The sequence below is a fragment of the Eubalaena glacialis genome, chromosome 2, assembly GCF_028564815.1.
Source record: "Eubalaena glacialis isolate mEubGla1 chromosome 2, mEubGla1.1.hap2.+ XY, whole genome shotgun sequence".
Classification (NCBI taxonomy): Eukaryota; Metazoa; Chordata; class Mammalia; order Artiodactyla; family Balaenidae; genus Eubalaena; species Eubalaena glacialis.
The window spans coordinates 180,145,717-180,160,184 of record NC_083717.1 but is presented as its reverse complement, the minus strand read 5'-3'; the positions used below and the strand labels follow the sequence as shown (position 1 = coordinate 180,160,184).

Genomic DNA, 14,468 nt, shown 5'->3' with positions numbered 1-14,468 from the left:
CCCTGCAGAGAGCTGCAGGAGAGGTAACTAACTGCTTTTGATGTGACACCTGGGAAAGGCAAACCTAGCTCGAAGGAATGGGTCCTGACCATAGGATTTCAAACGCTTGGCCCCAGGGTAAAGGAGGTATTTTGGGAACTGCAGCTGTTTATAGTATTTTTAATCCCAAAGGGAAGGGAAAAAAACCTTTCCTTTTAAAAGTGCTCTAGCTAATTTAAATTGTGGAGGAAAAACTTACAGCAGGAGACAAAATATATTATTCATGAAGCATTTTGGAACAAAGGAACCCCAGCTGTGGCTGTGCACCTTTCAGCCTTGACCGTGGAGTCAAGACAAATGAGTGCATCTCGCCAACATGGCAGAGTCTGGGGTCTGTTGGTAGAACCAGAAGGTAGGCAGCCCTGGATCCCGAAAGATGAGCAGACCTGTGGGAAATGCCGGGGCTGTTCTGACCAGCTCAGCACATACAAGAAATAGCTCTGCTTCTTGGCTCTCTGTGCTCGTGTGCGTTAAGTGAGAGTTCATTTCACCGCAGCAATAACGGCATCTCGCTTGCTACCAGGCGTAACCTATAATGCCCAGGGTGGCACAGAGGTCTGTTGAAGAGAGTTTCCTGGAAGCCAGGGAGAGAAAGTGGTCTATGAGAAGGCCATTAATGAGCAGCAGGGTAATCCTACGAGACAGTAATCAGCTCATCAAACACACCCTGAGACCTCTCCAGACCAGGCCTTGGGAATGACGCTGGGAGTGGAGTGGAATAACATTGACCACCTTTGGGACTTCCCTGGTGGCGCAGTGGTTAAGAATCCGCCTGCCAATGCAGAGGACACGGGTTCAATCCCTGGTCTGGGAAGATTCCACGTGCCGCAGAGCAACTAAGCCCGTGCGCCACAATTACTGAGCCTGCGCTCTAGAGCCCGCAAGCCACCACTACTGAAGCCCGCGCGCCTAGAGCCCGTGCTCCACAACAAAGAAAAGCCCCCGCAATGAGAAGCCCGCGCACCGCAACGAAGAGCAGCCCCCGCTCGCCGCAACTAGAGAAAGCCTGCATGCAGCAACGAAGACCCAATGCAGCCAAAAATAAAATAAATAAATAAACTGGTTTAAAAAAAAAGGAAAAAAAAAAAGATTGACCACCTTTGATGTCTAGGAAGCCACACCCTGGTGCTCCCCCTTTGCTCTCTCATTCTTTCTAGTTCTTTCTCTGTTGTCTCTTACGTGTTGCTCCCTTGAGCACCATCTTTTACTCTCTTCTCATTCTGCATCTCCTTCTGGACCATTTCGTCCAGTCCTGTGGCTTCAATATCACCTATATTCTCGTCACTCTCAAACCTAGGCTTCCAGCTAGATTTTGTCCCTGAGTTCCAGCCCCTTAAGTCCAATGTCTGCTGGATATGGCCACCTGGATGTGCCACAGAAGCTGTAAACCCAGGCCTCCTGCCTTTTCTGTCCTGGAGAACACCATGCTCTTCCAACCAGGTGCTTGGGTGTCATCCTGGACCCTGCCCTCTCCACACTTCTCACTTTCTGTTAATCACTAGGACCCGTGGATTTTACTTCTTTAACACCCCTTGTCTCTGACCCCCTCCTCTCCATGCTTTGTGCTACTGCCTGAGTTGAGGCCTCCATGCCAAGAGCCTCATTCTCCAGGCCCTGTCTGCTGGTGAAGACCCCTGACTTTGTGCCATGCCATTGGTTTATAAATACAGCAAGAGAGCTGGGGAAGATTAGGAGAAACCATCTGCTTACTAGTCCTGAGAAAGAAGTCAGTGATCCTTTGAGCCCCAAATGAATCGAGCAACCTTTGTTTTCTTCTCAGGCTGGGGGTGCACTAATGGGCCAGGGCTTCAGCCTTTGGGTCCTCAAACCCAAATTTATGCTGTTTGGTCCTAGTCAGAGGAACCCCAGGAAGGCAGGCTGGAGGGAAATTCTGCCTGCTTGCTACCAGAGAGCCAAGGGTGATTCATTCCATTCAACAGATGTTTTTTTAACCCCCCCAAATATTTTGTACCCATGAGTAAAAGAGAACCTTCTAGCCCTTTGTGACGAGAACAAGAAAGCTCAGAACTGAGCGTTTGGAGCACAGTGAAGTGGATTACAAGCTCTCCTTGGACTATTTGCTTTCTGAGAACTTTAACACCTTGACTCAGGATGTCTGTCTGTGGGAAAACAACAACCACCACTAGCACCAGCTTCAGTGAACTCAGCAGTCAAACTTTCCTTTGGGCATGTGTGCAAACTTGATATCATACATGCTGGCATAAGGCAGATTTATGGATGGATGGATGAATGAATTCAGGAACGAGCAAACTGTACCTAGGAGCCTTCCAGCTGTAGGCACTGTGCTAAGCTCCACATTGAGACATAGAGAAAATCTCAAGGGGAAGGGCATCTGATTGTACTGGGGGGTGGGCAGTCAGGGAGGACTTCTTGGAGGTGGTAACACATGAAGAGAGTTTTGAAGTATGAGGAGCAGTTGGCCAGATAAAGAGTGAGAAGGAGAAAGGAATTGGGAAGCAAGACCTGTTCCTCTGGGCTCGGCATGCAGGGGCCTGGGTGTTGCTTGATTTGGCTGGGGCAAAGGTTGCGTGTGGGGTGTGGCAGCCGGTGAGGCTGGGGAGACAGGCAGGCACGAGGTCCTGGAAGGGAGTCTTGCCGCAAGCCATGGAGCCTGCATGTTCTTCTGAAGCTCTGTGGTGCCTGGAGTGGAGCTTGAGGCTGAGGTGGCTGTGATCAGATCCACGCCTTGGAGAGGCCCCCTGGAGGATGTGGAGGATGCAGTTAAGGGGGGAGCCTGTCCCAGCAATTCAGGTGAGAGGAGGCGAGGACAGAGCCGAGTCAACGTGGCAGCACATTCTTCCCTCCTTCTTCCTCCCCTTTCAGTCTTGCTTTCCATTGTCGTGGCTCTCTGTCCCAGAAATTTCACGATACCTTGGCCTCTTCCATCTGGAAACAAAGCCTGAAGTTTTTAAGGAGGGCTAGAAGGAGAGGGCAATGATAAAACCTAAAGGGAGAGCCTCGTCTGTGGTGGCATTTTGGGGACATGGCTTGGTTATTTAGTATGTCTAGACTGAGTGTCATTGCATTCTTTTTTTTTTTTTTAAATCTTTATTGGAGTATAGTTGATTTACAATGTTGTGTTAGTTTCTGCTGTACATCAAAGGGAATCAGGTATACATATACATATATCAACTCCTTTTTTAGCTTCTTTCCCCGTACAGGTCATTACAGAGTATTGAGTAGAGTTCCCTGTGCTATACAGTAGGTACTTATTAGTAATCAATTTTATATATAGCAGTGTGTATATGTCAATCCCAATCTCCCAATTTATCCCCCATCTTTACCCCCTGGTAACCATAAGTTTGTTTTCTACATCTGTACCTCTCTTTCTGTTTTGTAGATTAGTTCATCTGTACCCTTTTTTTAGATTCCACATATAAGCTATATCATATGATATTTGTCTTCCTGTGTCTGACTTCACTCAGTATGACAATCTCTAGGTCCATCCATGTTGCTGCACATGGCATTATTTCATTCTTTTTTATGGCTGAGTAATATTCCATTGTACATATGTACCACATCTTCTTTATCCATTCCTCTGTTGATGGACATTTAGGGTACTTCCATGTCCTGGCTATCGTAAACAGTGCTGCTGTGAACATTGGAGTGCATGTATCTTTTCGAATTATGGTTTCCTCTGGATATATGCCCAGGAGTGGGATTGCTGGATCATATGGTAACTCTATTTTTAGTTTTTTAAGTAACCTCCATACTTTTCTCCATAGTGGCTGTACCAATTTACATTCCCACCAGCAGTGTAGGCGGGTTCCCTTTTCTCCACACCCCCTCCAGCATTTATTGTTTGTAGATTATTTGATGATGGCCATTGTGACCGGTGTGAGGTGATACCTCATTGTAGTTTTGGTTTGCATTTCTCTAATAATTGGATTTTAAAATAAAGGCTGTTACAGTGATGGTCATTGCATTCTTACCAGGACCAGCTTGATCATGTCTAAGGTGAACCTGTCACATGGAAACAGGAAAAACAAGGTTTGGCTGCAAGGTATGTGGAATCAGAGGGAGCACACACATTCTCTCGGCTGTTCTTAGAGGCAGATCATGGCTGAAACCAGCTGCTATGACAACCGCCGGATGATGGGGCTGGAATGGTCTCCTCCTCGTCTCTCCTTCCCTCTTCCCAACACCCATCCTCTGGTCCAGCCAGGGAAGCCTTTTGGGGATTCCAGGCTCAGCTTTAATCTGGGGCTCTCTGGAAGCTCTGAGCTGCCTATGCAGGTGGCCCTGGAACAATTCCAGACCCGGGGGGGGGGGTTGGTGGTGGTTGGTGAGGGGAGACAAGTGTTCCCTGCCTCTCACCAGCGTGTTGCAGTCACAGCTGTACTTTGCGTGGGTTGATAGGCAGAGTCATGTTGCTATGTGACAGTGGTACCTCCGAGGTGGCTGCATTTCACGTTCTCGGGATACCCCGAATCCCGTTCGATACCCAGCATACCGAATGCCCTTTGTTCCAGGTGCTGTGGGGGAGTGGGGCTACTCGGGGTTAGGGGTCTGAAGCTGGATCCAAGGATGCCACTGCTTACTAGCTTGTGATAGGCTAGTCAGTGTCACCTCCCCTGATCGCAGTTCCTCACCTGTCCAAGGGGGATAGATAATGACCACAGCCCGCCACAGAAGGCTTTGTGAAGATAAACTGGATCTTGCATCAGATCTTCGTCAACTCTCCCACTACCTCTGAAGGCAGGGATGTGTCTTATTCATATATACTTCCCCAGGGCCAAGCATGGTGCCTGGTGAACTCATGTGTTTGTTGATTGAATGTATGAATGGATGATGCAGTAAAGTGTACGGGGCTTGGGAAAGCCTGAATAGTATAAAATTGAACAAATTCAAACAAGAAGAAAAAGATTTCCACATGTGCCCCCATATCCACCCACATTTACGGAAAAAATGGAATGGGCTACTGTTTGGGAGGAAACATTTTAAAATGAAAATTATTGTCTTCCAACATTTTCTTTCTCATCAAGTCTCGGCAGCACTTTTGCTGCCAAATCCTTTTCTGTTGGTGTTGTGAAGTCCGATAGGCCATTACTTTGTATACCTCATCCATTATTGACACATTTTAGATGAAAGGGCTCTTTCCACCTGGAGTTTCTTTTTTTCCTAGTTTTCTGTTCCTACGGTCCAGAGAACTGACTTTGAGGTCAGGTTATTCTAATTTTAATCCTGGCTCCACCACTTTCTGGCCACCTGACCTGGGCTTAGTCCTCTAAGCTCTCTGGGTCTCAGTTACTTTGTCTGTGAAGTGGGCATGTGTGGTGGCAGTGAGCAGGCATGCGCCACGCAGGCCTCCAGCTGGAGGGAGTATAACTGAGCAAAAGTCCGGCTGCGGCTCTGACATCCTCTGTGGACACACTTCCTGTGGGCTGCTTCCAGCCCGTGGCCGAGGGCAGCAGGGACCCTAAAGCGGGCCTCTCCTGGGAGACACAGGACTCCTCAGATGGCTGACTCTGGCTCAAGAACTGCTTGATGGCCGTGTTGAGGCTTCTTGGGCTGCAGGTGGTCTAGGACCCCCACACCCACCCTTCCTTCCCGCTCTGCATCAGTGGGGTCAGACTCACAGTGTGTCTGCTGGCTGTCCTCGCCACCTGACTGCGTTTCCCTTAATAAAATCCATGCACATTTATTTTTATTTTTTTGAATTTTTGAATTTGATTTTATTTATTTTTTTATACAGCAGGTTCTTATTAGTTATCCATTTTATACTCATCAGTGTATACATGTCAATTCCAATCTCCCAATTCATCCCACCATCACCACCCCCCCCCCCCGCCACTTTCCCCCCTTGGTGTCCATACGTTTGTTCTCTACTTCTGTGTCTCTATTTCTGCCCTGCACATTTAATCTCCTCTTGGCATCTGCTTCTGGGAGGACCTGGACTCATACAGGGGAGATAATACCTCGTGGTGAGGACCAAATGTAACAATGTAAACAAGTGTTTTTCAGAGTGACAGGCACAAAGTGAGCATGCCATAAGTGGCAGGAACTCCTATTATCTGCACCAGCACTGTCACCACCATCTGGCCGATTTTGCTTCTTTGGTGGCTCCAGGCACAGAGAACTCCAGTGGCAGATCCCAGGTCACAAGGCAACTTAGTATTAGAGTGAGAGCAACTGTGGTTTCTGAGCAGAAGAAATGGATTAATTAAAACATCCTTTGTAAAACAGAAATATAGATCAGTGGAACAGGAGAGAAAGCCCAGAGATAAACCCACGCACATATGGTCACCTTATCTTTGATATAGGACGCAAGAATATACAGTGGAGAAAAGACAGCCTCTTCAATAAGTGGTGCTGGGAAAACTGGACAGCTACATGTAAAAGAATGAATGAAATTAGAACACTCCCTAACACCATACACAAAAATAAACTCAAGATGGATTAAAGACCTAAATGTAAGGCCAGACACTATCAAACTCTTAGAGGAAAACATAGGCAGAACACTCTATGACATAAATCACAGCAAGATCCTTTTTGACCCACCTCCTAGAGAAATGGAAATAAAAACAAAAATAAACAAACGGGACCTAATGAAACTTAAAAGCTTTTGCACAGCAAAGGAAACCAGAAACAAGACAAAAAGACAACCCTCAGAATGGGAGAAAATATTTGCAAATGAAGCAACTGACCAAGGATTAATCTCCAAAATTTACAAGCAGCTCATGCAGCTCCATATCAAAAAAACAAACAACCCAATCCAAAAATGGGCAGAAGACCTAAATAGACATTTCTCCAAAGAAGATATACAGATGGCCAACAAACACATGAAAGGATGCTCAACATCACTAATCATTAGAGAAATGCAAATCAAAAGTACAATGAGGTATCACCTCACACCAGTCAGAATGGCCATCATCAAAAAATCTGCAAACAATAAATGCTGGAGAGGGTGTGGAGAAAAGGGAACCCTCTTGCTCTGTTGGTGGGAATGTAAATTGATACAGCCACTCTGGAGAACAGTATGGAGGTTCCTTAGAAAACTGAAAAGAACTACCATACGACCCAGCAACCCCACTACTGGGCATATACCCTGAGAAAACCATAATTCAAAGAGAGTCATGTACCACAATGTTCATTGCAGCTCTATTTACAATAGCCAGGACATGGAAGCAACCTAACTGTCCATCGACAGATGAATGGATAAAGAAGATGTGGCACATATACACAATGGAATATTACTCAGCCATAAAAAGAAATGAAATTGAGTTATTTGTAGTGAGGTGGATGGACCAGAGACTGTCATACAGAGTGAAGTAAGTCAGAAAGAGAAAAACAAATACTGTAAGCGAACACATATATATGGAATCTACAAAAAAAAAAAAAAAGGTTCAGAAGAACCTAGGGGCAGGACAGGAATAAAGACGCAGACATAGAGAATGGACTTGAGGACACAGGGAGGGGGAAGGGTAAGCTGGGACGAAGTGAGAGAGTGGCATGGACATATATACACTACCAAATGTAAAATAGATAGCTAGTGGGAAGCAGCCGCATAGCACAGGGAGATCAGCTCGGTGCTTTGTGACCACCTAGAGGGGTGGGATAGGAAGGGTGGGAGGGAGATGCAAGAGGGAGGAGATATGGGGATATATGTATATGTATAGCTGATTCACTTTGTTATAAAGCAGAAACTAACACACCATTGTAAAGCAATTATTCTCCAATAAAGATGTTTAACAAATTAAAAAAAAATCCTTTGTAAACTTATCCAAGTTAAGGAAAAGACACAAACCAAATCCTTTTCTAACCATTGAAATGTGTAGTCATCTTTGCTAAAGCAACCTACTCCATTTTTCATCAAATGCACAAAAGGTTTTGTGACATTCTGAGGTCCCTGCCAATACTCCTGATATGTACAAATATACTTCAATCAGTAAGTCAGGGCGGCTTGCATTTCCCAAGAACCACGAGGGGGTAAAAAAAAAAAAAAAAGTGGCTGCTGTTATTCACATATGTCAGATAAGGAAACAGAAACTAAGTGTCGGTTTCAAGGTCACCCAGACACTGGTGGGTTTGGGACCAAAACTCTCTGGTTTTTGTTTCTGCTGTTTTGGAAACTCAGGGATTGGTGGATTCTGTTCAAACTCTGCTCCCAGGATCAGTCTCTTAGCAAACTGGCACCAGGAACTGGCCCGCAAAGACCTTTCTCAAGCCCAATTCTGCCCAGCCTCAGGGGTGCTAGAAACCCTGGAATCATCCATGATGCAGGTCAGTGAAGGAAACTGACCTCCATGCTCAGGACCATCATTTGTCACCCAGAGAGGCTTCCTCCTAATGTTTTTTACCCGACGCTGTGGAGCATGTTCACTAAGTAGACTGTCAACCCCGTGAAGCTGGGAGGGACCGTGCCTTATCCCCGCCACAGCACAGCCCCACTGGTGCTAAATAAATGCTTGCTCTTGAGGGTGGTGGTGATTCTGATGGGGCTTCTGTTTATAGTCCGAAGGAGTCATCATCATCATCATCATCATCATCAACAACAGAAAACAAATATTTGCTCTTGGCCAGGCACTGTGCCAAGAAATGGAGATCCAATGATGAAAAGTCAAGCCTTCTGGCTCTAAGGAGTTCATAGTCTTGTGGGGAGACGGTCACGTCGAGTCTGCCTGGAGAGGCCAGGATGGCTTCACAGAGGAGGCAGCTTGGAGCTGAGACTGAGGAGGACAGGAGTTCCCCAGGCAGATGGGGGTGGGGAGGGGGCTCCTGGCAGAGGGAACACACCTGAAGGTGTGGAGGTGTGAACAGAGCACTGCTGTGTTGGAGGACCTGTCCAGTGCTGCTGGAATGTCAAGCTGTTTTCCATATGACCCCGCCATCCACCACTGTAGGCATGGTTTGGAGGTGCCAACATTTCTTCCTGCCTTTCATTTTTCATTACAAGGTTCTTTTAATCAGCCATCAATGGTTGGCTTCCCACTATGTGTCAGGCACTGGGCAGGTTACTGGGGTACAAGAGATGAGGGGGTTGACACGGTGTCTGCCCTCCTGGAGCTCTAAGTCGAATGATGAAAAATCAGGTTCTGTTAACATCATAGTGCAGAGAGTGGGGACCAAGGGAGACCTCATTTAGTGGGGGGTGTATTAGTTTCCTGTGTCTGTTGTAACAAATTGCCACAAACGTAGTGGCTTAAAGCAACACAAATTTATTATCTTATGGTTCTGGAAGTCAGAAGTTAAAAATCTGTCTTACTGGGCTGAAATTAAGGTCTAAGCAGGGCTGGATCCTTCTGGAGGCTCTAGGGGAGAATCTGTTCCTTGTCTTTTCCAGCTTCTAGGCACTGACTACATTCCTTGTCTTATGGCCACATCACTTGGACCTATACTTCTGTCCTTAAATCTGTTTCTTTCTCTAACCATCCTGCATTCCTCTTATAAGGACATTTGTGATGACACTGGGTCCACCCAGATAATCCAGGATAATCTCCCCAACTCAAGATCCTTAACTTAATCAGATCTGCAAAGTTCCTTTTGCCATGTAAGGTAACATATTCATAGGTCCCAGGGATGAGGCTATGGGCATCTTTGGAGGCTGTTATTCTGCCGACCACAGAGGGAGCAGGGGGAAGGGGCGGAGGTGCTTCTAGAAGTGGTATTTAACCCCCAGACTTATAGGTCAGAAGGTAGGTGAAAGTGGAAGCAAGGAGGTCACTTATGAGGCCGTTGGATTAGACCAGGCAGGATGTGATGGTGGCCTGGATGAGGCTGGTGGCCATGGTGATGGTGAGAGGCGCAAGGGATTAAGATACAGTGAGGAGGGCGAAAGAATGGGAAATGAGGACAAAGTTGAAAGAAAGCAGGCCTGGGCAAGGCTAGACTTCTCTGTATCAACAAGGGCAAGTTGGAACCTGAATGTAATGCCTTTAGGGAATATTAGCAAGCACATAATGCCCAGGGTGCTAATTCTAATTCTTAAGTCTTTCAGTCAGAGATTCCAGAGAGTTCTTTGTTCATGCAGGTCAGAAGAAAATGTAACATTTACTGACTTATTTGATAGAATAATGTACAATAAAAAGCTGATATTCAACTTTGGTTTCCAAAGAGAAAATCTGATTTTGAGGTTCTACGAGGAAAGGCAGACTTTACAAATTAGATTCTTCCAGGTGTTGTCAGGGTCATTGGTGTTTTGAGTGAGGAGGAGTGACATTCCTACACTTTTATTTACCCTGAGCTCCCCAAGGCAGAGATAGAGCAGTTTAACTCTCACGAGTGGGACTGTTTGTCTCACTTCGGTGATTAGCTTTGTCATCTCCTAATATACATTATTTACACAACAGCCAAGCTGCACCTTGACAGAGGCCATAATAAGTGTTAGTATTATAAAGGGAGAACAAAAGCGAAGGAAAATGGCCATTCGTTGCGCACCAGGCCGATTTCTGAAATGTGTGATACCATTCTGTGTGTGACACTGCGCTGAACTTCCTGCCTTTCCAGAAGAGTCCCCAAATTAACATATTTATATCCAAGGTAATGAAATTGCCCTTACAGAGAGCAGGGACCTTTGAGAATTCGATGTGTTCAAACCAGGGGAAGTTTCTTTTCCAATAACTTATTATTCGAGGAAAATAGAAGAAAAATTCTATCATTAATAGATCAGCAGTGATTACATGTAAGTCATTGCATTTTCTATTGAGAAATACATTTAGGGTCTATTTTATTATTTTATTTTTTTTCAGGAAACCAAGTTAATAGGAATATAACATCAGTCTTTGATTCCTTCCCTCATTATCACCACCTTTCTTTTTCCTTACCTTTAGTAGTTGTCAGAAACCCAAACTTTCTTTACACTGGTTGATTTTTTTCAATTGAAGTATAGTACATTTACAATATTATATTAGCTTCAGGTGTAAAACAGTGATTCAATATTTTTATAGGTTATACTCCATTTAAAGTTATTACAAAAAATGGCGGTATTTCCCTGGGCTGTACAGTACATCCTTGTTGCTTGCTTGCTTATCTATCTATTTATTTATTTATTTATTATGTTAAGCCAATGAAATTTTTTTTATTGACGTTTAGTTGATTTACAGTATTGTATAAGTTTTAGGTGTATAACATAGTGATTCGCAATTTTTAAAGGTTATACTCCATTTATAGTTATTATAAAATACTAGCTATATCCCCTATGCTATACAATATATCCTTGTAGCTTATTTATTTTACACATAGTAGTTTGTGCCTCTTAATCCTGTACCCCTATCTTGTCCCTTCTCTCTTCCCTTGCCCCACTGGTTACCACTAGTTTGTTTTCTTTCTTTTTCTTTAAAATTTATTTATTTTTGGCTGCCTTGGATCTTTGTTGCTGCGCGCGGGCTTTCTCTAGTTGTGGCGAGCTGGGGCTACTCTTCGTTGCGGTGCACGGGCTCATTGCAGTGGCTTCTCTTGTTGTGGAGCATGGGCTCTAGGTGCACGGGCTTCAGTAGTTGCAGCACGTGGGCTCGGTAGTTGTGGTTTGCGGGCTCCAGAGTGCAGGCTCAGTAGTTGCGGCGCATGGGCTTAGTTGCTCCGCGGCATGTGGGATCTTCCCGGACCAGGGCTCGAACCCGTGTCCCCTGCACTGGCAGGCGGATTCTTAACCACTGCGCCACCAGAGAAGTGCCCATTAGTTTGTTTTCTATATCTGTGAGTCTGTTTCTCTTTTGTTGTATTTACTAGTTTGTTTTATGTTTTACATTCCACATATAAGTGATATAGAGTATTTGTCCTTCTGTGTCTTATTTCACTAAGCAAAATATCCTCCAAATCCATCCGTGTTGTTGCAAATGGCAAAATTTCATTCTTTTTTATGGCTGAGTAATATTCCATTCTGTGTATATACCACATCTTCTTTATCCATTCATCTGTTGATGGACACTTCCATATCCTGGCTGTTGTAAATAATGCTGCTATGAACATTGGGGTGCAAGTATCTTTTTGAAATAGTGTTTTCATTTTCTTCAGATATATACCCAACAATGGAATTGCTGGATCATATGCTGATTCTAGTTTTGTTTTTTTGAGGAACTTCTATACTGTTTTTCATCGTGGCTATATCAATTTACAATCCCAACAGTGTATTAGGGTTCCCTTTTCTCCACATCCTTGCCAACATTTGTTATTTGTAGACTTTTTGTTGATAGCCATTTTGACAGGTGTGAGATGATATCTCATTATGGTTTTGATGTGTATTTCTCTGATGATTAGTGATGTTGAGGATTTTTTAATGTGCCTGTTCGCCATCTGTATGTCTTCATTGGAAAAATGTCTGTTCAGGTCTTCTGCCCATCTTTAATTGAGGTTTTTGGTTTTTTGATATTGAGTTGTGTGAGCTGTTTATCTATTTTGGATATTAACCCCTTATCGATCATATCATTTGCAAATCTTTTCTCCCATTCAGTAGGTTTTCTTTTTGTTTTGTCAATGGTTTCCTTTGCTGTGCAAAAGCTTTTATGTTTAATTAGGTCCCATTTGTTTATTTTTGCTTTTATTTCTTTTACCTTAGGAGGCAGATCCAAAAAAATATTGCTGTAGTTTAAGTCAAAGAGGGTTTTGCCTATGTTCTAAGAGTTTTATGGTTTCAGGTCTTACATTTAGGTCTTTCTCTTGCTGCCTTTAGAATTCTCTCTTTATCTTTAAGTTTTGCCACTTTAATTATGATATATCTTGGTGTGGGTCTGTTTGGGTTCATCTTGTTTGAGTCTCTCTGTTCTTCCTGGAGTTGGATATCTGTTTCCTTCTTCAGATTTGGGAAGTTTTCAGTCATAATTTCATAAAATATATCTTCAACCCCCTTCTCTCTCTCTCCTTCTGGGCCCCCAATGATGTGAATGTTGGTACACTTGATGTTATCCTAGAGATCTCTTAAACTGTTCTCATTTTTTAATTTATTTTTCTTTTTGCTGTTCTGATTGGGTGATTTCTGTTATTCTATCTTCCAGATCCCTTCTATGTTCTTCTGTGTCACCTCATCTGCTGTTAATTCCTTCTAGTGTGTTTTTCATTTCAGTTATTGTACTCTTTGGTTCTGACTGGTTCTTCCTTTTACATTTTTTAGTTCCTTGTTAAAATTCTCATCTATTCTTTTACCTAATTCAGTTAGTATTCTTATTACTAAGGCTTTGAATTCTTCATTTGGTAACTTGTTTACTTTGATTTCATTAATTATTTTTTCAGGGGTTTTCTCTTGCTCTTTCAATTGAGAAAATTCCTTTGTCTTCTCATTTTCCTTATCTTTCTCTGTCTCTATGAAATTAGGTAGAACTGTTACCTATTGCTCCTTATGTTGGAGCATTCCTTTACAGTCTGAGTCTGCCCAGTGGCTTTGGTGGGAGAGCTGGATTTGATGTGAACACAAGTCATATCTTTCCTCAGGTTGTGCTGGCAGCTATCACCTTGGTAGGAGGTGGGGATGGAGATGGAGGGACTAGGGCTGGAGCAAGTGTGAGCTGAAGCTTCTGTGCTAAGTGTCCATCATCACCCTATGGGGGAGCAGGGTCAGTTTCCAAGTTGCTAGAGCAGAAGCCGTGAGGGTTGGGCTTCCAAACTGGCTCAGTTCCCTTCAAGTATGTGCTCTCCCCCTCCCAGCACTGGCACCCTCACTCCAGAGTAGAACAGTACTGGAACAAGAGGAGCTAGCACAGGCACTCAGTGAGGGCTGTGGTACAGTCTGTGGCGGTCCAGCCACCATCAGAGATCTGGACTGCCTCTGATGTGCCACTTGTATAAGTGACAGCAATGGCTGCCTCTGCCCTTCTCAGATGCTGCTTCAGGTTTGAGCTACCTCAGTGTCTCACGACTAAGGTCCTTCCTTGGTCATGGCAGCTCTCATTCCAGTGTGGAGCTGTGATGGGAGGCAAGCAAGGCTGGAATGTTCACTTGGATCAGGCTGGTGTACACACTGGGGAAGTCATGGGAAACCAGTCAGCCACCTGCTTGATTTCAATTTGCCCTCTCGTCCCTGCTTCAGGAGCAAGCCAGCGCAAGCACGCTTCTCCTGAGTGGAGTCCAGGCTTCCCACAGCCCTCCTGTTAGTCCCGCCAGCCCGCCAGGGGGCTCGTCTTCTTTTTGTAGGACCCCAGGGTTGGGGCACCCAATATGTGGCTTGAACCACTCACTTCCCAGGGAGAGTCTCCACCCATGAAATCTCCCTTCTCCTCTGAGTGCCGTCCCAAGAGCACAGGTCCCAACCTGTAGATGCATTTTTGATGTGTTCGTAGGGGGAGGTGAGTTCCATGTCCTCCTGCTTCTCTATCTTGATCTGAGAGTCACTGTGTTTGGTTTTTGACTCTTCATTATAGCAAGCTCACCCTTCTTTTGTTTTGTGACCATAGACCTGGATAAAAGAACTTTTAAACTTGCTAGATGCTCATCTCTTCTATACTCTTGGTATTACCTAGCCCTCAGCACTTGGACAATTC

General features: G+C 44.6%; 1 protein-coding gene across 1 annotated transcript in view; it reads left to right on the top strand.

The window, feature by feature from the left end:
- Positions 1–14,468, top strand: part of KCNK10 (potassium two pore domain channel subfamily K member 10) — a 133,912-nt gene that overhangs the window by 46,881 nt on the left and 72,563 nt on the right. The gene's annotated exons all lie outside the window — the stretch shown is intronic.